This window comes from Anabrus simplex, chromosome 8 (genome assembly GCF_040414725.1).
Source record: "Anabrus simplex isolate iqAnaSimp1 chromosome 8, ASM4041472v1, whole genome shotgun sequence".
NCBI classification, from domain to species: Eukaryota; Metazoa; Arthropoda; class Insecta; order Orthoptera; family Tettigoniidae; genus Anabrus; species Anabrus simplex.
Window position 1 is genome coordinate 245752559 of NC_090272.1, and position 22295 is coordinate 245774853.

Below are 22295 nucleotides of genomic sequence, written 5' to 3' on the forward strand. Positions count from 1 at the left end.
GCGAATTGAGGTCCCAATACACAATTCACATGAGCAGTTAAGTTGTGTTTTATGTCAGCCGGTAGTTAGTTCATTCTTCTTGACCGAAAAGCAGAACACAGCTGATTTGTCTCTCAATGTCCGTTTCCTGTCATTTACATTTCTGAATTCGTTCCGTAAATTAATTCCTTCATTTTTGTTCAAATTTATTTTAATACCTCAGTAAACCGTGAGCTTCCATTCGGAAGATAGTGAGTTCCAACCCCACTGTCGGCAACCCGGAAGATGATTTTCCGTGGTTTCCCATTTTCACACCAGGTACGACCGTTTTCCTGTTCCATCGTCACCTGTCTGTGGGCCGTAAAGCAAATTGTAAAAAGAAAATTCCAGTAAAGTGAAATCATTGAAACTGTTCCATTCCAATGCCAGCAAGCGGTACCTAGGACGAAGATATCCATCAAAACTTCCAGTCTCAGTGGTATAGGCGCATACATCAACAACACCTGCTCTGCAGATTACAGCACGACGCTATTATTGGAGTTACTGTCAGACAGTTGTAATAAAGCTACGATTCTGATGATTTTGCATTTTTTTGGTAAGACAGACACGTTGCTCAAATATATATGTCTCATGAAAGAATGAGTTCAATGAAGTTAGGGCATTTTTTGCATTTTTTGCCATTTTTGAGGGATAGGGCATTTTGGGGGGAAAGTTTAGGTCAATTGGGTCATTTTCTACTATTTTCAAGAAAGAAGGACATTTTTTTATGTTTAGCTATTTTAATTCTCTATTTTACTAAATTGGGGGACGAAGGGGAAGTATGTGGTCCTGTGGGTTCACTTCTTGCTGGTGGAAGTGTACTAATAAAGCAAAGGAAATGCCATTTATTCCTACCAAGACCGATACACGCGTGTACACGGCTAAGTCATGTAAGGGCGAAAAAGAGAGCTCCCGACGCTTCAAAATGGGAACCACCAGCTAAGAGAGAAAACATCGGCCCTCCAGAATTGCTGGGCTGACAAACTCTCGTTACGAAATCTGAACAAGAAATAGCCGGCCTGACCTCGCAAACGTGTAAAGGACTTGAGAATTGGTTCGTGAAATGTTTTAACTCTTTGCCAAGCTGGAAACCTAAGAAAGTTGCTCGATCAGCTGGATGAGTACCGACTAGATATTACTGCTATTCAAGAAGTGAGATGTATTGAAGAAGGAGTGATGCTGAGAAAAAATCGCATGGTATTCTATAGCTGCCACATGCTTGGTACTGGTTTTATGGCCAATAAGCAGATAAAACATCTTATCATGGATTTTGGGGCAAAATCGCATAGATTTGGCAGACTTAGAATTAGAGGGAAGTTCTTCAATTACAGTCTTATCTGTGCACATGCTCCAACTCAAGAGAAAAGTGACGAGGATAAAGATTCATTTTACGATGAATTGGATGAAACTTATAATGAGTGCCCAAGAGTAGACTGTAAAATAATCTTCGGGGATTTGAATGCGAAGATAGGAAAGGAAGGCTAATACAGACCTTGTATTGGAAAATACATCTTGCATGATATTTCTAATGATAATGGAATCAGGCTTATGCATTTTGCATCCTCGGGAAATATGGTAGTGGGAAGTACAACTTTTAATCACAAGCACATACATAAAATGACATGGAAGTCTCCAGATGGAAGTGCTTTTGACCAAATTGACCATCTCCTAATAGATGCAAGACACTTCTCTAACTTGATGGATGTCAGAAGTTATAGGGGGGCCAATATTGACTCTGACCACTACCTCGTGGTAGCAGCTATTAGAAGCCGAATATCTAATGCAAGAAAGGTACATGGATCCAGTGCAAGAAAGTTCAACAGTGCTCGGCTGAAGAAGCCCAAAACTGCTCCCAGATATGATAGCTTGCTTAATGAGGCCCTGGCCGATTTGCCTAATAGTGAGAGTATTGATGAAATCTGGAAAAATCTTAGAGACGCACTATCAAAAACTACAAATGAAGTTTTAGGAAGGGAAGAGAAAATCTGGCACATTAATTGGTTTGATGAAGAGTGTGCACGAGCAACAACCTTAAAAAATGAAGCATACAAGAGAATGCAACAGAGCCACCACTCCCGAAAAGTAGTGGAAGAGTATAGAATTTCCAGAAGAGAAGAAAAGAGATTGCACAAGAAGAAAAAGAGACAGTACCGAGAGGAAAGAATTAGAAGAAATGGAACGGTTGGAAGGGATGAATGATGTGAGAGATTTCTATCAGAAGTTAAATGAAAGTCGTAAGGACTTCCAGCCTAGAACAAGTTTGTGTAGAGATAAAGATGGCATAATACTGGGCAGTGAGGAAGCAATACTAGAAAGATGGGCCCAATATTTTGATGAACTGTTGAATGAAAGTCCAGGTGATAACCAAGTAACCTTACCTCCTGCAAATACAAGAAAATCATACATAGAAGTAGCATACCTACTACTGAGGAAGTTCAACTTGACATTAAGAAGTTAAAGAATAACAAAGCCCCAGGAATGGATTTAATACAATCAGAGCTTGTGAAAAATGCTGTAAAAGAATGTGTTAAACACTTTCACAAACTTGTGGTCAAGATATGGGTAGCTGAAACAATCCCTGATGAATGGAACGTAGGTATCATCTGCCCGATACATAAGAAAGGTGATATCATGATGTGTTCTAACTATAAAGGTATCTGCTTATTATCCATTGCTTATAAAATATTTTCCTATATTATCTTTAGCAGATTGGTGCCTTACGTGGAAAATGCGGTAGGTGACTATCAATGCGCATTTCGCCAAGGAAGAGCTACTATTGATCAGATTTTCACAATTCACCAGATACTTAAAAAATGAAAAAATAATTTGGAATTGATACACACCATCTCTTCATTGACTTCAGATCAGCCTATGACAGCATTGATAGAAGTAATCTTTATGTAGCAATGGAAGAGTTTGAGTTCCCTAAGAAAATGATCGCCCTTGTAAAAGCTACCATGGAAAATACTCGGAATCAAATTAAGATCCAGAATATGTTATCAAGTGCTGTAACGACCAAGAACGGAGTTAGGCAAGGAGATTCATTATCATGCCTTTTGTTCAATATAGCCCTGGAGAAAGTTGTTAGAGAAGCGAGTATCAACACAAGGGGAACCATCTTATATAAATCAGTTCAAATGTTGGCATATGCAGATGATATTGATTTAATCGCAAGAACACCAAGAGCATTGAAAGAAGCTTTCACAAGCCTCGAAAAAGCAGCAAGAAAGATGAATTTACAGATTAATGAAGGGAAAACTAAGTATATGCCCGTAACCAAGAAAGACTACCTGAGTGGGTCTACATTGATAGAAATTGGCTCGTATAAGTTTGATGTTGTGCGTAGCTTTACCTACCTTGGATCAGAAGAACAATGTTAGTTCTGAAATCCAAAAACATATACTATCTGCTAACAAGTGCTATCATGGCCTCAGAAAACATCTGAAGTCTAAGCTGCTGTTCAGGAAAACTAAAGTCCTGATGTATAAAGTTTTAGTAAAGCCTGTATTAACATATGGTGCTGAGACCTGGACACTCTCAAAATCTGATGAAAGACAGCTCAGTATATTTGAAAGAAGGATTTTGAGGCAAATTTTTGGGCCAGTGGAAGAAAATGGTGTCTGGAGAGGAAGATATAATCATGAATTGTATAATTTATATAACGAACCAAACATTGTGATCAGAAGGTTGGAGTTGGCAGGACATGTGCTGCGTGCTAATGACAGAATGATAAACAAGATATTTAATGCAGTGCCACAAGGAATCAAGAAAGTTGGCAGACCAAAGTTAAGGTGGGAAGAATGGGTGAGAGAGAATGTAAAGATAATTGGAATCAAGAATTAGAGGAGCTCTGCACTTAACAGGAAATAATGGGGAAAACTTCTTCAGAAGGCCAAGGCCCACAAAGGGCTGTCGTGCCAGTGATGATGATGATGATTTTACTAAATTTCCGTGTTGAATATTTTGTTTGATTTCATACAAGCGTAACATGTATTTTCCAAGAAACGGATACCCTCTTCCCCTATTTCCAAAAGTATACGTGTATGGACTCGCCCGTACAAGGAAGTACATTTGCCTCTCGCGTAGGTAGAAGGCTGCAGCTAGCAATAAGTCATTGGATTCGTGGTGTTTCTTCGAGCCAGAAGTGCTGTTCTATTAGACGTGAAGTTACGATATGCCTAAAGTGAAGCAAAATGTGTTGTTAAACTAAAACAAGGGTCTTCACGACTGACGGGACAATACTTTACTGCAAACTTTGTGACGTGAGAGTGGCCGCTGTTGAACAACATGCATCGCGTGTGAAACACAAACGTGGTCTGCATCTGAAGGAACATCACTACAACAGAAGCTTCTTGGAGAAACCCATTAATCCTTTTCACCACTCTTTGAAGAACTATGTAGTGTGTTTCTCTGTGCCGATATTCCATTAAGTTAAACCACATTAAACTGCAAGCACACGGGCAAATCCATACCGGATTTTTCTACGTTAAGGAAAATCTATATTAGACGATGGTATGAAAAAACTTTGGAAGAAATCAGGAAAAGAGTAGGAAGTAAAAAATATGGGTATCGATGGACAAGACGACAGACTGTTGAGGACGATATGTAGCTAACGTGGCGGTAGGAACACTGGACGATGATGTTCCTGGGGAACACTTTCTACTCTATTTACAAAAAGTGAAGTACTCAACAATCAGCAAAGTTCTTGTTGTGGTCTGATGGCATTCGGCATGACAATGTAACGGATGCAGCCCCCTATATAGTCAAGGCTGCTAATTCGCTTTGTGCTCTCTACTCTGACTAGTTTGGCCCACGTTGACCAATTGATAGGATGTGTATTATTGTCTATTATTCTCTGTTTCCAGTAATTAACAGCAATTTTCAACGTGTTAGCGTGTTGTAGGAATAAAAATAGTACAATTAAGTAGTATTGTAGTGTAGTAGTAGCCTATATTAAATAACTTACTGTCGTGTGTTCTTTGTGAACTAATCTAGACAATATTTATTTCCTTTCATTTTTATTTTGCACCGAATAAGTTATCTGATTTTTCCTTTTCTTTTCATTATTTAGTAAAAAATGGCTAAGCAGTGCGAGTGTAGGAACTGTGAGTGTGGCCAGGCATTAAGGAGTATGAGGGAGGAGTTGGAGAGCATGAGGGAGATAATTAGAATACTCTCAGAGGACAGGAAGGAAAGTAGGCCTCCAAACAAGTACAGGATACAGTAGGTGTAATAGAGGGATTGGAAGGAAATGGGGGAATTGTGGAAGAGGGGTGGTCTAATGTTTTAAGGGGAAGGATATTGCAGGCTAAGGGCTCCATTCAGGATCAAAATTCATGGCAGGTGTCGGTGAGAAATCGGTACGAGTCACTGCAGGTAGAAAAACCGAGGGAAGATGAGGAACAGGGAACTGTTGCCGAGAAGTGTGGAAATAGGAGAAAGGGAAGAGGTAGGAAAGGGAAATGTGGAGTAGTGGATAGGAAAAGACAGGTGGAACAGGGACATGGGATGGAGAAAATGGAGGAGTAAGTAGTTTCTGCAGCTGTCAGGAAAGATAGGACTGACCAGGAGGGGAGGGGATCAAATGAGGTGGGTAGGGTTGAGGGTCTGGTAATGGGGGATTCTATCGTTAGACTTGTCGGGAAAGTGTGTGGAGGAAAGGGTACCAGGGTAGAGTGTTATCCAGGAATTAGGTTAAGGCACATGTTGAAGAAAGAAGAAGAGAGGGAGGAGGGGAAGGAGAAGGTGGTAGTGTTTCACGTTGGTACTAACAACAGACAAGCAGGTATAAGTACCAACATAGTTGGGGATGTGTGGGATCTGGTAAATGCAGCACGGGCGAAGTTTAAGGAAGCGGAGATTGTTATCAGTGGAATACTGTGTAGGAGGGATACTGACTGGAGGGTGATTGGGGATTTAAATGAAACTATGCAGTGGGTATGTGGGAAAAGGGAGTGAAATTTCTAGATCCTAATGGGTGGGTAGGAGATAGGGATCTGCGCTCAGACGGCCTTCATTTAAACCGCAGTGGTACGTATAAGTTACGAAATTTGTTTAGAAGGGTTATGGGGAGGTACATTCAGGGAAACAGGGTGGCCTAGGGAGCGGTGTTAAGGGAACAGGGAACTGTAAATCAAGTAGGGATGACATAAAACTGTTAGTGCTCAACTGTAGAAGTATTGTAAAGAAAGGAATAGAATTAAGTAATTTAATAGATATATACTTACCAGTAATAGGAGTTGAATCATGGCTGAGAAATGATATAATGGATGCAGAAATTTTCTCACGAAACTGGAGGGTGTATCGTAGAGATAGGATAGGAAAGGTAAGAGGGGGAGTATTCATCCTTGTGAAAGAAGAATTTGTAAGCTACGAAAAGGTTAAAGAAGACAAGCACGAAATTCTAGGGGTAAGGCTCCTTTCTAAAGATAATAGGCAACTAGATGTCTTTGGAGTGTACAGACCAGGAAAGGGTAGCGCAGATGCTGATTCAGAATTACTGGTATTTGATAAGATAATCAGCTATGTGGGAAACAATAAGGAAAGGAACGTGATCATAGCGGGTGATCTCAATTTACCAAAAGTTAATTGGGAAGGTAATGAAAACGACAGGAAACATGACCAACAAATGGCAAATAAGTTAACATGGGAAGGGCACCGGATTCAGAAAGTGATGGAACCTACTGGAGGGAAGAATATTCTGGATGTGGTGCTGGTAAAATTAGATGAGCTCTATAGAGAAGCCGAAGTAATAGATGGTATTAGTGATCACGAAGCTGTTTTTGTGGTAATTAAAAATAAATGTGAAAGAAAGGAAGAGATTAAAATTAGGACAGTTAGGCAGTACCATATGGCTGATAAAACAGGCTTGAGGGAGTTTTTAATAAGCAACTATGATCGGTGGAAAACGGTAAATAAAATTGTAAACAGACTCTGGGATGGCTTTAAAGCAATTATTGAGGAATGTGAAAATGGGTTTGTACCTTTAAAGGTGGTAAGGAATGGTAAAGATCCACTATATTATAACAGGGATGTAAAGAGACTAAGAAGGAGGTGCAGGTTGGAAAGAAATAGAGTTAGAAATGGATGTGCAAGTAAGGAGAAATTGAGGGAACTTACTAGGAAATTGAATCTAGCAAAGAAGTCAGCTAAGGATAACATGATGGCAAGCATAATTGGTGGCCACACTAATTTTAGTGAAAAATGGAAGAGTATGTATAGGTACTATAAGGCAGAAACAGGTTCCAAGAAGGACATTCCAGGAATAATTAATGAGCAAGGGGAGTGTGTATGTGAGGATCTTCAAAAGGCAGAAGTATTCAGTCAATAGTATGTAAAGATTGTTGGTTACAAGGATAATGTCCAGATAGACGAGGTGACTAATACTAAAGAAGTATTAAAATTTACGTATGACAGTGATGACATTTACAGTAAGATACAAACGTTGAAAACTAGAAAAGCAGCTGGAATTGATAAGGTTTCGGGGAATATACTAAAGACAATGGGTTGGGATATAGAACCATATCTGAAGTACTTGTTTGACTTTTGTTTGCATGAAGGAACTTTACCAAATGAATGGAGAGTTTCTATAGTAGCCCCTGTATATATAGGAAAGGGTGATAGGCATAAAGCTGAAAATTACAGGCCAGTCAGTTTGACGTGCATTGTATGTAAGCTTTGGGAAAGCATTCTTTCTGATTATATAAGACATGTTTGCAAAATTAATAAATGGTTTCACAGAAGGCAGTTTGGGTTTAGGAAAGGTTATTCCACTGAAGCTCAACTTGTAGGGTTCCAATAAGATATAGCAGATATCCTGGATTCAGGAGGTCAATTGGCCTGTATTGCGATTGACTTATCTAAGGCATTTGATAGGGTAGATCATGGGAGACTACTGGCAAAATTGAGTGCAATTGGACTAGACAAAATAGTGACTGAATGGATGGCTCTGTTTCTAGAAAATAGAGCTCTGAGAGTTAGAGTAGGTGAAGCTTTATCTATCCCTGTAAAAATTAAGAGGGGAATTCCTCAAGGCAGTATTATTGGACCTTTATGTTTTCTTATATATATCAATGATATGTGTAAAGAAGTAAAGAAGTGGAATCAGAGATAAGGCTTTTCTCAGATGATGTTATTCTGTACAGAGTAATAAATAGGTTACAAGATTGTGAGCAACTGCAATGTGACCTCGATAATGTTGTGAGATGGACAGTAGGCAATGGTATGATGATAAACGGGGTTAAAAGTCAGGTTGTGAGTTTCACAAATAGGAAAAGTCCTCTCAGTTTTAATTACTGCGTTAATGGGGTGAAAGTTCCCTTTGAGGATCATTGTAAATACCTAGGTATAAATATAAGGAAAGATCTTCATAGGGGTAATCACATAAATATGATTGTAAATAAAGGGTACAGATCTCTGCACATAGTTATGAGAGTATTTAGGGGTTGTAGTAAGGATGTAAAGGAGAGAGCATATTTGTCTCTGGTGAGACCTCAACTTGGGTATGGTTCCAGTGTATGAGACTCTTACCAGGATTACTTGATTCAAGAACTGGAAAAAATCCAAAGAAAAGCAGCTCGATTTGTTCTGGGCGATTTCCGACAAAAGAGTAGCGTTACAAAAATGTTGCAAAGTTTGGGCTGGGAAGACTTGGGAGAAAGGAGACGAGCTGCTCAACTAAGTGGTATATTCCGAGCTGTCAGTGGAGAGATGGCATGGGAGGACATCAGTAGACGAATAAGTTTGGATGGTGTCTTTAAAAATAGAAAAAATCACAATATGAAGATAAAGTTGGAATTCAAGAGGACAAATTGGGGCAAATATTAATTTATAGGAAGGGGAGTTAGGGATTGGAATAACTTACCAAGGGAGATGTTCAATAAATTTTCAGTTTCTTTGCGATCATTTAAGAAAAGGCTAGGAAAACAACAGATAGGGAATCTGCCACCTAAATGCAGATCAGTATTGATTGATGTGTGCGAAAGGTATTCTTGAAGGCACCCTCTCGAGTTTCAACTTTCAGACATTCCCGTTTTGACAAGATGGCGAACCTGCACCTATTTACAACTGCTGAAGCAAATCGACAACAATCAAAGCAACGCAAAAACTTATGCCGATAGTGAAATTGCAAGGAAACTTGCTTACATACAAGCAAATTTTGGATTTCTTCCTACTGCTGTAGAGAAGGCGGATTGTGCAGCAGTTTCAACTTGTGCTGAAAGTGGTGAATGACTTCGTGTGGCAATGTGGGACACGCTGTGTCTGAGAAGATGAAGAGGGTGAAACATTTTCTCTTGTGATGTTGACGACAGTAAAGTGACTGTTTACTTTATGTATGCTCCTGTTGTGTCGGTGGAGGTAGAAAGGTGCGTTTCTATGTATAAAGCTTTGTTGGCTGATAATAGACAATCATTTTCATTTTAAAATCTACACCATGTCATTGCAACTCATGAACAATTGGGACCTTTATGACCTTTATGTTTTGTAAACACGTCTTCTTCTTTACATGTTTACCCTCCAGGGTCGGTTTTTCCCTCGGACTCAGCGAGGGATCCCACCTCTACCGCCTCTCCTGCAGCTTCAGACCCTGGGTCGAGGGATACAACTGGGGAGGATGTCCAATACCTCGTCCAGGTGGCCTCACCTTCTATGCTGAAGAGGGGCCTTGCGAGGGAATGGGAAGATCGGAAGGGATAAACAAGGAACAGGGAAGGAACCGGCCGTGATCTTAAGTTAGGTACCATCCGGGCATTTGCTTGGAGGAGAAATGGGAAACCACGGCAATCCACTTCCAGGATGGCTGAGGTGGGAATCGAACCCACCTCTACTCAGTTGACCTCCCAAGGCTGAGTGGACCCCATTCCAGCTCTTGTACCAGTTTTCAAATTTCGTTGCAGAGCCGAGAAATGAACTCCGGCCTCCGCGGGTGGCAGCTAATCACACTAACCACTACCCCACTGAGGCGACAAGCATTATTTTCAAAATTCATAACTCAAAAATGTATTACAAAATGTCTGTTTTGCCAATATTAACAGCTTCAATTCATTTTGTTACCACACAAGAACACAGGAATCGTAGAAAATCAAAGGTCATTATCTTATTATATTAAATTTTTTTATATTTTTATATTTTTAGGTCATAAATGCAGTTTTTATTTTGAATTTTTGGCAGTTTTTAGGTCATCATAATCCTAGCCCTAGTAATCGTATTGTCTGAGCGGACCTCGAACCAGCCCTCAGATACAGACAACAATCCCTGACGTGACCGGGAATCAAACCCAGGCAGCCACGCTACTCCTACACCGCGGGGCCCGAGTTGCGTACGTCAAGATGGTAATAATAAGAAGCAGAATTGTGTGCACGTCATCTGCTACCAGATGGCAGAGTAAATGGAAGGTCTGTTGGGCGTCTTTACATCCCGACGTGAGGAGAAATATTCAGTCAGCAGTATGTAAAGATTGTTCGTTACAAGGATAATGTCCAGATAGAGGAGGTGACTAATACTAAAGAAGAATTAAAATTTAACTATGACAACAATGACATTTACAATAAGATACAAAAGTTGAAAACTAGAAAAGAGGCTGGAATTGATAAGATTTCTAAGACAATGGCTTGAGATATAGTAGACTACCATATCTGAAGTACTTATTTGATTGTTTATGAAAGAGCTATAGCAAATGAAGGAAGAGTTGCTATAGTAGCCCCTGTCTTTAAAGGAAAGGGTGATAGACATAAAACTGAAAATTACAGGCCAGTAAGTTTGACATGCGTTGCATGTAAGCTTTGGGAAGGCATTCTTTCTGATCATATTACACATGTTTGCAAAATTAATAACTGGTTTGATAGAAGGCAGTTTGGGTTTAGTAAAGGTTATTCCACTGAAGCCCAACTTGTAGGATTCCAACAAGATATAGCAGATAATATCTTGGATTCTGGAGGTCAAATGGACTGTATCGCGATTGACCTGTCTAAAACATTTTATAGGATGGATCATGGGAGACTACTGGCAAAAATGAGTGCAACTGGACTAGACAAAGAGTGACTGAATGGGTTGCTATATTTCTAGAAAATAGAACTCAGAGAATTAGAGTACCGATAGGTGAAGCTTTATCTGTCCCTGTAATAATTAACAGGGGAATTCCTCAAGGCAGAATTATGGGACCTTTATGTTTTCTTATATATATATTATAAACTAGCTGATGTACCCGTGCTTCGCTACGGGATTCTCAGAAAGACTGACTTTGTGGTTTTCCTAACCTGAAATCAACGTAGGTCATTACAAAAACGTAAGTATGAATGTAGCGATTAAAAGCAATGCTTTCATATAAAATACTCGATCAAATGGAAAGCCGCACGTTTTATCACTTTTAACGAACAGTGCTGCGGTTAGATTAGATTGCGGTGCCAATCTAATAGTCCAAAGTTCCAGAGCTGGGATGACCAGGCCGCAGATTGCCATGAACACTCATCTGCCATTATTCCGCTAAATATGCACACTGTTCATTCCAATCAGTGCCTCAGAGTAGGGATTGAATAGCCCGAATGCTATGATGATCCAGTGTGTTACGTACCAGTAGTATCAGAAAATTTATAAACCATGGGAATGGCATGCTAAAGAAGAAAGTTATCTAACTCCCCAGCTACTTCCCATCAATATTCAGACACGCTTATACACTCTGTACGACTGGGCGAGTTGACGGTGTGGTTAGCGGTGCGCAGCTGTGAGCTTGCATCCGAGAGATAGTGGATTCGAACCCCATTGTCGGCAGCGCTGAAGATGGTATTCCGTAGTTTCCCACTTTCACACCAGTCAAATGCTGGGCCTATACCTTAATTAAGGCCCAAGGCACTTCTAGCCCTTTCCTATCCCATCGTCGCCATAAAACCTATCTACGTCGGTGCAACGTAAATCACATAAAAAATACTATGTACGCAGCAGTAATCCTATCTACCGGAGATGAGGGGCAACAGAAGACACAAAGCACATCACGACAAACAATGGTCAATGTAATGTTATTGTTGATCAATGTTATGAGCTTTCTATATTGTAGGCATTCACATTTAGTTTTCTTTCGACTCTGTGATTTGTTAAATATTTTATACCATAAACTGTAGTTTCTTATTCTCCGACTTTACATACCGATTTTCATTAAATACTGTTTACCCATTTTCTCGTTACTCGGCGATGATACGGACTTAGTAACAAAAATCCAAATTCATGAATATCTTTGTGATCACAGCCAGTACGGTAACAATGTATAAGACATGAATAATAGGAAATTTAATACTGTATAACCTTAGTTATGTAGCATTCATCGATTACACCTCTAATAAGAAATATTCGAGAATTACATTTTAGGCCTTCCCTTAAACTACCATTTCACTCAGCGTGAATAAAATAATTTACAGCCTAGACTATAGCGACTTATTTCCTGACTTTGCATACCAATTTTCATCAAGAAAGGACTACTAACAACAACAATATTTGAGAATTAAATTTTGGGCCTTTCCCTAAACTACCATTTCACTCAGCGTGAGTAAAATGATTTATAGCCTAGATTGTATAGGCTCATCCCCCGACTTCACATACCGATTTTCATTAGACCACTAATAACATAAATAGTTGAGAATTCAATTTTAGGTCTTCCCCTAAACTACCATTTCACTGAGCGTGAGCAAAATGATTTATAGCCTAGATTGTAGAGGCTCATCCCCCGACTTCACACACCGATTTTCATTAAATTCTCTTCAACCGTTTTCTCGTGATGCGTGTACATACGTACAGACAGACAGACAGACAGACAGACAGACAGACAGACAGACAGACAGACAGACAGACAGACAGACAGACAGACAGACAGACAGACAGACAGACAGACAGACAGACAGACAGACAGACAGACAGACAGACAGACAGACAGACAGACAGACAGAAATTACGGAAGAGTAAAAAGTGCATTTTCTTGTTACTATGAACATGACCGATACAGAAATACCATTATTTTGAAATTCTGAGCAATGTACAGACAAAACTCTTATTTTATATACACTGACTGACAGAGCAAATGCAACACCAAGAAGGAGTGGTTCGAAAGGGATGAAAGTTGGGAAAAAAACAGAGACGGCACGGACGAATAATTGATGTTTATTTCAAACCGATATGCAGGTTACACAATGCGCACAGCATCGACTCAGTAGGATGTAGGACCACCGCGAGCGGCGATGAACGCAGAAACACGTCGAGGTAGAGAGTCAATAAGAGTGCGGATGGTGTCCTGAGGGATGGTTCTCCATTCTCTGTCAACCATTTGCCACAGTTGGTCGTCCGTACGAGGCTGGGGCAGAGTTTGCAAACGGCGTCCAATGAGATCCCACACGTGTTCGATTGGTGAGAGATCCGGAGAGTACGCTGGCCACGGAAGCATCTGTACACCTCGTAGAGCCTGTTGGGAGATGCGAGCAGTGTGTGGGCGGGCATTATCCTGCTGAAACAGAGCATTGGGCAGCCCCTGAAGGTACGGGAGTGCCACCGGCCGCAGCACATGCTGCACGTAGCGGTGGGCATTTAACGTGCCTTGAATACGCACTAGAGGTGACGTGGAATCATACGCAATAGCGCCCCAAACCATGATGCCGCGTTGTCTAGCGGTAGGGCGCTCCACAGTTACTGTTGGATTTGACCTTTCTCCACGCCGACGCCACACTCGTCTGCGGTGACTATCACTGACAGAACAGAAGCGTGACTCATCGGAGAACACGACGTTCCGCCATTCCCTCATCCAAGTCGCTCTAGCCCGGCACCATGCCAGGCGTGCACGTCTATGCTGTGGAGTCAATGGTAGTCCTCTGAGCGGACGCCGGGAGTGCAGGCCTCCTTCAACCAATCGACGGGAAATTGTTCTGGTCGATATTGGAACAGCCAGGGTGTCTTGCACATGCTGAAGAATGGCGGTTGACGTGGCGTGCGGGGCTGCCACCGCTTGGCGGCGGATGCGCCGATCCTCGCGTGCTGACGTCACTCGGGCTGCGCCTGGACCCCTCGCACGTGCCACATGTCCCTGCGCCAACCATCTTCGCCACAGGCGCTGCACCGTGGACACATCCCTATGGGTATCGGCTGCGATTTGACGAAGCGACCAACCTGCCCTTCTCAGCCCGATCACCATACCCCTCGTAAAGTCGTCTGTCTACTGGAAATGCCTCCGTTGACGGCGGCCTGGCATTCTTAGCTATACACGTGTCCTGTGGCACACGACAACACGTTCTACAATGACTGTCGGCTGAGAAATCACGGTACGAAGTGGGCCATTCGCCAACGCCGTGTCCCATTTATCGTTCGCTACGTGCGCAGCACAGCGGCGCATTTCACATCATGAGCATACCTCAGTGACGTCAGTCTACCCTGCAATTGGCATAAAGTTCTGACCACTCCTTCTTGGTGTTGCATTTGCTCTGTCAGTCAGTGTATATAGATGATATGAGTAAAAGAGTGGAATCGGAGGTAAGGCTTTTTGCGGATAATGTTATTCTGTACAGAGTAATAAATAAATTTCAAGATTGTGAGCAACTGCAAAAGGATCTCGATAGTGTTGTGAAATGGACAGTAGGCATTGGTATTATGATAAATGTGGTTAAAAGTCAGGTTGTGTGTTTCACAAATAGGAAATGTCCTCTCAGTTTTAATTACTGCGTTGATGGGGTGAAAATTCATTTTGGGAGTCATTGTAAGTATCTAGGTGTTAATATAAGGAAAGATCGTCATTGGGGTAATCACATAAATGGGATTGTAAATAAAGGGTACAGATCTCTGCACATGGTTATGAGGGTGTTTAGGGGATGTAAAGGAGAGGGCATATATGTCTCTGGTAAGACCCCAACTAGAGTATGGTTCCAGTGTATGGGACCCTCACCAGGATTACCTGATTCAAGAAGTGGAAAAAATCCAAAGAAAAGCAGCTCGATTTGTTCCGGATGATTTACAACAAAGGAGTAGCGTTACAAAAATGTTGTTAAGTTTGGGCTGGGAAGATTTGGAAGAAAGGAGACGAGCTGCTCGACTAAGTGGTATATTCCGAGCTGTCAACGGAGAGATGGCGTAGAATGACATTTGTAGACAAATAAGTTTGAATGGTGTCGTTTAAAGTAGGAAAGATCACAATATGAAGATAAAGTTGGAATTGAAGAGGACAAATTGGGGCAAACATTTCATTTATAGGAAGGGGAGTTAGGGATTGGAATAACTTACCAAGGGAGATGTTCAATAAATTTCCAGTTTCTTTGAAATCATTTAGGAAATGGCTAGGAAAACAACAGATAGGTAATCTGCCACCTGGGCGACTGCCCTAAGTGCCGATCATGATTGATTGGTTGATTGATCGATCGATTGATTGATTGATTGATTGATTGATTGATTGATTGATTGATTGATTGATTGATTGATTGATTGATTGATTGATTGATTGATTGATTGATTGATTGATTGATTGATTGATTGATTGATTGATTGATTGATTGGGAGCTTGTGATTCATATCACTAAACTGTTGGAATATGACGGGAGTGCCATTTTCAGCATTCCAGGTGTTCTCGTTTTCTCATTATCGTTGGGGAAGGCGTAGTTCACACTCACGTTGATAGATGGAACTGTGCAAGCCAATATGGCGAATATGGCACAATCAATTCTCTGAAAGAAACGTATTTTTCTTTCAAAAGTACAAAAATCGTGTACCTGAGAGGTTCGGTGTACATTTTCATGTAAATGGCAGGTACCAATGTATATGTGGTGCCAGTTTCAGAAGTTGAAACACTGTCATTTAAAGACGAGAATAAGGATCGACCATCAAAGGTGGCTTTATAAATGTGCGATGGACAAATTACAGTTCGTAACTGCAGAGTAAACACCTTCAATAACGGACATCATTTAAATTTTCCTTCATGGAACTTGAAATCACAGCTAGAAAGTTGGTGATAAATTATGACAATGTATAGAATCAAAGTAGGCCTATTAAAAGCAGTGCAGTACAGGGACAGGAGGGGGAGGGGGATAAAATTCGTTTACAGTTGGTATACTTGCTCGTTTGAGAAAAGCCGAGCGAGTTGGCCATACGGTGAGCTGATGGGTTCGAATCCCACCATCGGAAGCCGTGAAGATGGATTTCTAATTTTACACAAGTAAATGCTGGGGCCGTACATTCCTAGCTCTTTCCTGACCGTGCGTAGCGGAAACCAAAATTCAGCCGCTACCTGTTAAACGATAAGGTTTCAAATTGTTCGGGAAAGTTTTGCTGTAAGAGAAGTCTCCCAGCCGCAGCATGTGGAAAAGGCGAATAGTATAATACACTTGACAAGGCCGAGATTCAAACCACCAGAGATCCCCACGCGAATCACCACTGTAGGAGGAGTCTCCCGGCCTCAGCATGTGGAAAAGGCGAATAGTATAATACACTTGACAAGGCCGAGATTCAAACCACCAGAGATCCCCACACGTATCACCACTGTAGGAGGAGTCTCCCGGCCTCAGCATGTGGAAAAGGCGAATAGTATAATACACTTGACAAGGCCGAGATTCAAACCATCAGAGATTCCCACACGTATCACCACTGAAGGAGGAGTCTCCCAGCCGCAGAATGTGGAAAAGGCGAATAGTATAATACACTTGACAAGGCCGAGATTCAAACCATCAGAGATCCCCACACGTATCACCACTGTAGGAGGAGTCTACCGGCCTCAGCATGTGGAAAAGGCGAATAGTATAATACAATAGACAAGGCCGAGATTCTAACCATCAGAGATCCCCACACGTATCACCACTGTAGGAGGAGTCTCCCGGCCTCAGCATGTGGAAAAGGCGAATAGTAATACACTTGACAAGGCCGAGATTCTAACCATCAGAGATCTCCACACGTATCACCACTGTAGGAGGAGTCTCCCGGCCTCAGCATGTGGAAAAGGCGAATAGTAATACACTTGACAAGGCCGAGATTCTAACCATCAGAGATCCCCACACGTATCACCACTGTAGGAGGAGTCTACCGGCCTCAGCATGTGGAAAAGGCGAATAGTATAATACAATAGACAAGGCTGAGATTCTAACCATCAGGGATCCCCACACGTATCACCACTGTAGGAGGAGTCTCCCGGCCTCAGCATGTGGAAAAGGCGAATAGTATAATACACTTGACAAGGCCGAGATTCAAACCATCAGAGATCCCCACACGTATCACCACTGTAGGAGGAGTCTCCCGGCCTCAGCATGTGGAAAAGGCGAATAGTATAATACGCTTGACAAGGCCGAGATTCAAACCATCAGAGATCCCCACACGTATCACCACTGTAGGAGGAGTCTCCCGGCCTCAGCATGTGGAAAAGGCGAATAGTATAATACACTTGACAAGGCCGAGATTCTAACCATCAGAGATCCCCACACGTATCACCACTGTAGGAGGAGTCTCCCAGCCTCAGCATGTGGAAAAGGCGGAAAGTATTATACAATTGATAAGGCCGAGATTCAAACCACCAGAGATCCCAACACCTATCACCACTGAAGGAGTCTCCCGGCCTCAGCATGTGGAAAAGGCGAATAGTATAATACAATAGACAAGGCCGAGATTCTAACCATCAGAGATCCCCACACGTATCACCACTGTAGGAGGAGTCTCCTAGCCTCAGAATGTGGAAAATATGGATAGTATAATGCAATTGGCAAGCCCGAGATTCAACCCACCAGAGATACCAACACCTATCACCACTGTAGGAGGAGTCTCCTAGCCTCAGAATGTGGAAAATACGGATATTATAATGCAATTGGCAAGCCCGAGATTCAAACCACCAGAGATCCCAACACCTATCACCACTGTAGGAGGAGTCGTTTAGCCTCAGAATGTGGAAAAGGCGTATAGTATAATACACTTGACAAGGCCGAGCTTCAAACCATCGAGATCCCCACACCTATCACCATTGTAGGAGGAGTCTCCCAGCCTCAGCATGTGGAAAAGGCGAATAGTATAATACACTTCACAAGGCCGAGCTTCAAACCATCAGAGATCCCCACACGTATCACCACTGTAGGAGGAGTCGTTTAGCCTCAGCATGTGGAAAAGGCGAATAGTATAATACACTTGACAAGGCCGAGATTCTAACCATCAGAGATCCCCACACGTATCACCACTGTAGGAGGAGTCTCCCAGCCGCAGCATGTGGAAAAGGCGGAAAGTATTATACAATTGACAAGGCCGAGCTTCAAACCATCAGAGACCCCCACACGTATCACCACTGTAGGAGGAGTCTCCCAGCCGCAGCATGAGGAAAAGGCGAATAGTATAATACAACTGACAAGGCCGAGATTCTAACCATCAGAGATCCCCACACGTATCACCACTGTAGGAGGAGTCGTTTAGCCTCAGCATGTGGAAAAGGCGGAAAGTATTATACAATTGACAAGGCCGAGATTCAAACCATTAGAGACCCCCACACGTATCACCACTGTAGGAGGAGTCTCCCAGCCTCAGCATGTGGAAAAGGCGAATAGTATAATACAATTGACAAGGCCGAGCTTCAAACCATCAGAGATCCCCACACGTATCACCACTGTAGGAGGAGTCTCCCAGCCTCAGCATGTGGAAAAGGCGAATAGTATAATACAATTGACAAGGTCGAGATTCTAACCATCAGAGATCCCCACACGTATCACCACTGAAGGAGGAGTCTCCCGGCCTCAGCATGTGGAAAAGGCGGAAAGTATTATACAATTGATAAGGCCGAGATTCAAACCACCAGAGATCCCAACACCTATCACCACTGTAGGAGGAGTCTCCCAGCCGCAGCATGTTTAAAAGGCGAATAGTATAATACACTTGACAAGGCCGATATTCAAACCATCATGACACACTGGTCCATTCCTCTGGATCGTACGTAACTACTGGTACATGTCACACTGGTCCATACCTCTGGATCATACGTAACTACTGGTACATGTCACACTGGTCCATACCTCTGGATCATACGTAACTACTGGTACATGTCACATTGGTCCATACCTCTGGATTATACGTAACTACTGCTACATGAGACACTGGTAGATTAGTAGTATAAGTGGAGAGTTCGGCGACCACCGACACCACACGCTCTCTGGCTGCCACCGCCACCACACGCTCTCGGGAGAGGCCTCCACCGCATTGACTGCGCTGGCTAAGACTGCATGCTTAACCTCACATCCGCCACCTTGGAGGTGCTTAACCTAACTTTTGACGCGTAAGAGTGCAAGCCTAATCTCATGGAGGGCAATAACCTCAGTTTTACGGCCGGATGCCCTTCCTGGCGCCTAATAGAGAGAGCTTAACCTCACATCCGCCATCTTGGAGGGGCTTAACCTTACTTTTTACGCACGAGATAGCAAGCCTAACCTCATGGAAGGGCCTAACCTCAGTTTTACAACCGGATACTCTTCCCGACGCTATCTTGAGTAGTAGGGCAATGGGTATTCTCGAGACGTTATTTGAGTAGTAGGGCAATGGAGATTAGTATAAGAGAGCACACCAAACCTCATGGAGGAGCCTAACCTCAGTTTTACGGCCGGATGACCTTCCCGACTCTAATTGCACAAGATGGCGGCTATATTTTGCGCAAGATGGTGGACGCAAGATGGTGGCCGCAAGATGGCTGCTATACATACACTCTTATGAGACTCCCTAGGGATGCTTGCGTAAGATGGCGGCTATCTAATTCTACAAGATGGCGGCTATACATAGGCTCTTATGCGACGGCCTAGGAGTGCTTGCACAGGATGGCGGCTATACACAGGCTCTTATGAGACTAACTCTTAGAACCTGGGCCAGAGGTTACTGTGCAAGATGGTAGCTGCTCTTATGAGAGGACTTAGGGGCGCTTGCGCAAGATGCCGGCTATACACACAGGCTTATATGGAGAAAGCTAGTCTAGAGGCTAAACAAATCTTGACTTAAATGGTAACGTGATTATAGTGTAAGCTTGTCCTATCAGGTACGGATTTGACTCGAGACGTAACCTCACAGGTCCTGGATTCGACCCTAGGCTTAAGGGTGTTAGCATTACAGACCTAAGAACGCTAGCGTAACCTAACTACTAACGTGATTATGGTTAAGAGTGCTAGGTTAACCCACGCATTTGATGCCAAAGGGCGTTACAGTGTCAAGTTTGAGGCTCAACCTAACTAGACATGATCCACGGACTTTGGTGCTGAGAGCTGACGGGGATATTGAGTCTGAACTACTGCGGGGCTAAATTTAGGACGACCGGGCGAGTTGGCCGTGCGCGTAGAGGCGCGGCTGTGAGCTTGCATCCGGGAGATAGTAGGTTCGAATCCCACTATCGGCAGCCCTGAAAATGGTTTTCCGTGGTTTTCCATTTTCACACCAGGCAAATGCTGGGGCTGTACCTTAATTAAGGCCACGGCCGCTTCCTTCCAACTCGTTAGGGGCACTTTTTTAGCAAGTTGTAACAGGAAAAGTGTGGAGACATGCGTTTTCTTGCACATATCATCAAGACTGCACAGGTCAGTTGGAAGTATTTGCTGACACAGGGAATTCAAAGTTCATTGTTCGTACAAGTTCGCGACACACAGGATCTTATCTTCATACTGAATACCTAATGCGGTGCCGGAATTTAGATCTTTATGTTCGATACCCCTGCAGGCCTGACATTGCACTGACCTAACCTAACCTCCCAGGACTTGACATGGCATTAGGAAGATGGTGTAAGGCGTAAAGGGGTATCTGATAAGGAGGATGCATAGCTACGTTTCTCTTTTACATTCGTATGTGTGTTGGGTATTCAGCCCGAAGGCTGGTTGGATCCTCAACAGGTTCACCATTAGCTGTCATAGATGGCCTAGGTGTCACTGAAGAGGCGTACTAGGGAAATGCGGAGTGAGGTAGTTTCCCGTTGCTTTCCTCGCCGAGCCAGAAGTTGCTATTGCACATCAATCTGCCAAGCCCACTGAAATGCCTGCAGCAACCGACCCTATGAGCGACATTTTCACACCATTCATAGCAGGGACGGGCTGCATAAGGAATGGTATTACTAGCACCACTCATACCTCAGCCACTTTCATATTGCCAAAGCCAAGGAAGAAACTGAGACAGGTCAATGAACGTAACAATTTTATTCTAGCCCATACCAGAAGACATAGCGCACTGTAAACACTACATCTTGCCAGCAAACCGTCCTCTTTATTGATGCAAACATCATATGATTTCAATCATCCCGAACCCAGCTGGGAATTACAAAACCTTGAATAAAGACGTGTTTATTACTTACGTTGTTAGAGAGCAAAGCAATTTCAACTAAAAGGCTTGCAAATTATGCTGAGATGCAGACAGGAATTTCGCGTTTCAGATGCAGGTGTCTGTACATGCTATTGTCCGGCGTGAATGAGGAAAGAAAATATGCGTAGGTTTGTACTTTGGGTTGCTATTTAAAGTCGGGGTTATTACTCTCAGGAATGGCAGTGACACCCTCATTAACCGTTATCTACTTTGTTAGGTAATCTCTATTAGTAAATTGTTTGTCTCTTCTAACTGACGATAATATCTGTCTTCTATGAATTAAAACTTGGTTTCTTCCTAACTTTACAACTATATGTGTATCAGTTTCTCTTACATTTAATCTTTATTAGTAATCTTGTACCTTCAAACTCGCGACGATGTCTGACCTCTATAGATTAAAACTTGGTTTCTTCCGAACATTGCAACTATACGTAACCCTTTCCTCTTTCATCTAATCTCTATTGATAAATGGTTGTTCTCTTTCAGAATTTGTTGCATTCGCTGTTCACCTAAACACTTCATTCTACTATTAGCAGAGCGAGAGGGCACTATGTTCCCCTGCGGGCAGTGTGAGGCTACGTTTACAAGACGGGATAGCCTTGCACTTCATATTAAAATAAAACATCCTAGCATAACATCTTCTTTATGTGAAGTTTGTGGAGAATATTTTGCTAATGTAGAGCAGTACCAAGGTCGCTTACTAAAAGTACATCAGGTATCTACTTGCGACTATAACCCTCAGGCTACGCGAAGAAAGCGTGTAAGTACTGATGTAGATGTAGAAAGCTGTAGTAAGAAAAAACTAAGGAAAAATGAAGTCACTGAGGAACTTCAAACTACACTGCGAACACTGTAACACTAATGTACCATCTGCACATTTTCAGGGTCACTTAAGAAGTAATGTACATGAAAACAATGCTTGTAGAAGTGCTAGTGACACAAACGTCGAAGAAATTAATACTGCATTTCGAAGCAGGATT

The 22295-nt window shown here is 42.5% G+C and overlaps 1 protein-coding gene across 1 annotated transcript in view; it reads right to left on the bottom strand.

The window, feature by feature from the left end:
- LOC136878768 (UPAR/Ly6 domain-containing protein crok-like) overlaps window positions 1–22295 on the bottom strand; it is a 314234-nt gene that overhangs the window by 132964 nt on the left and 158975 nt on the right. The window lies entirely within an intron of this gene.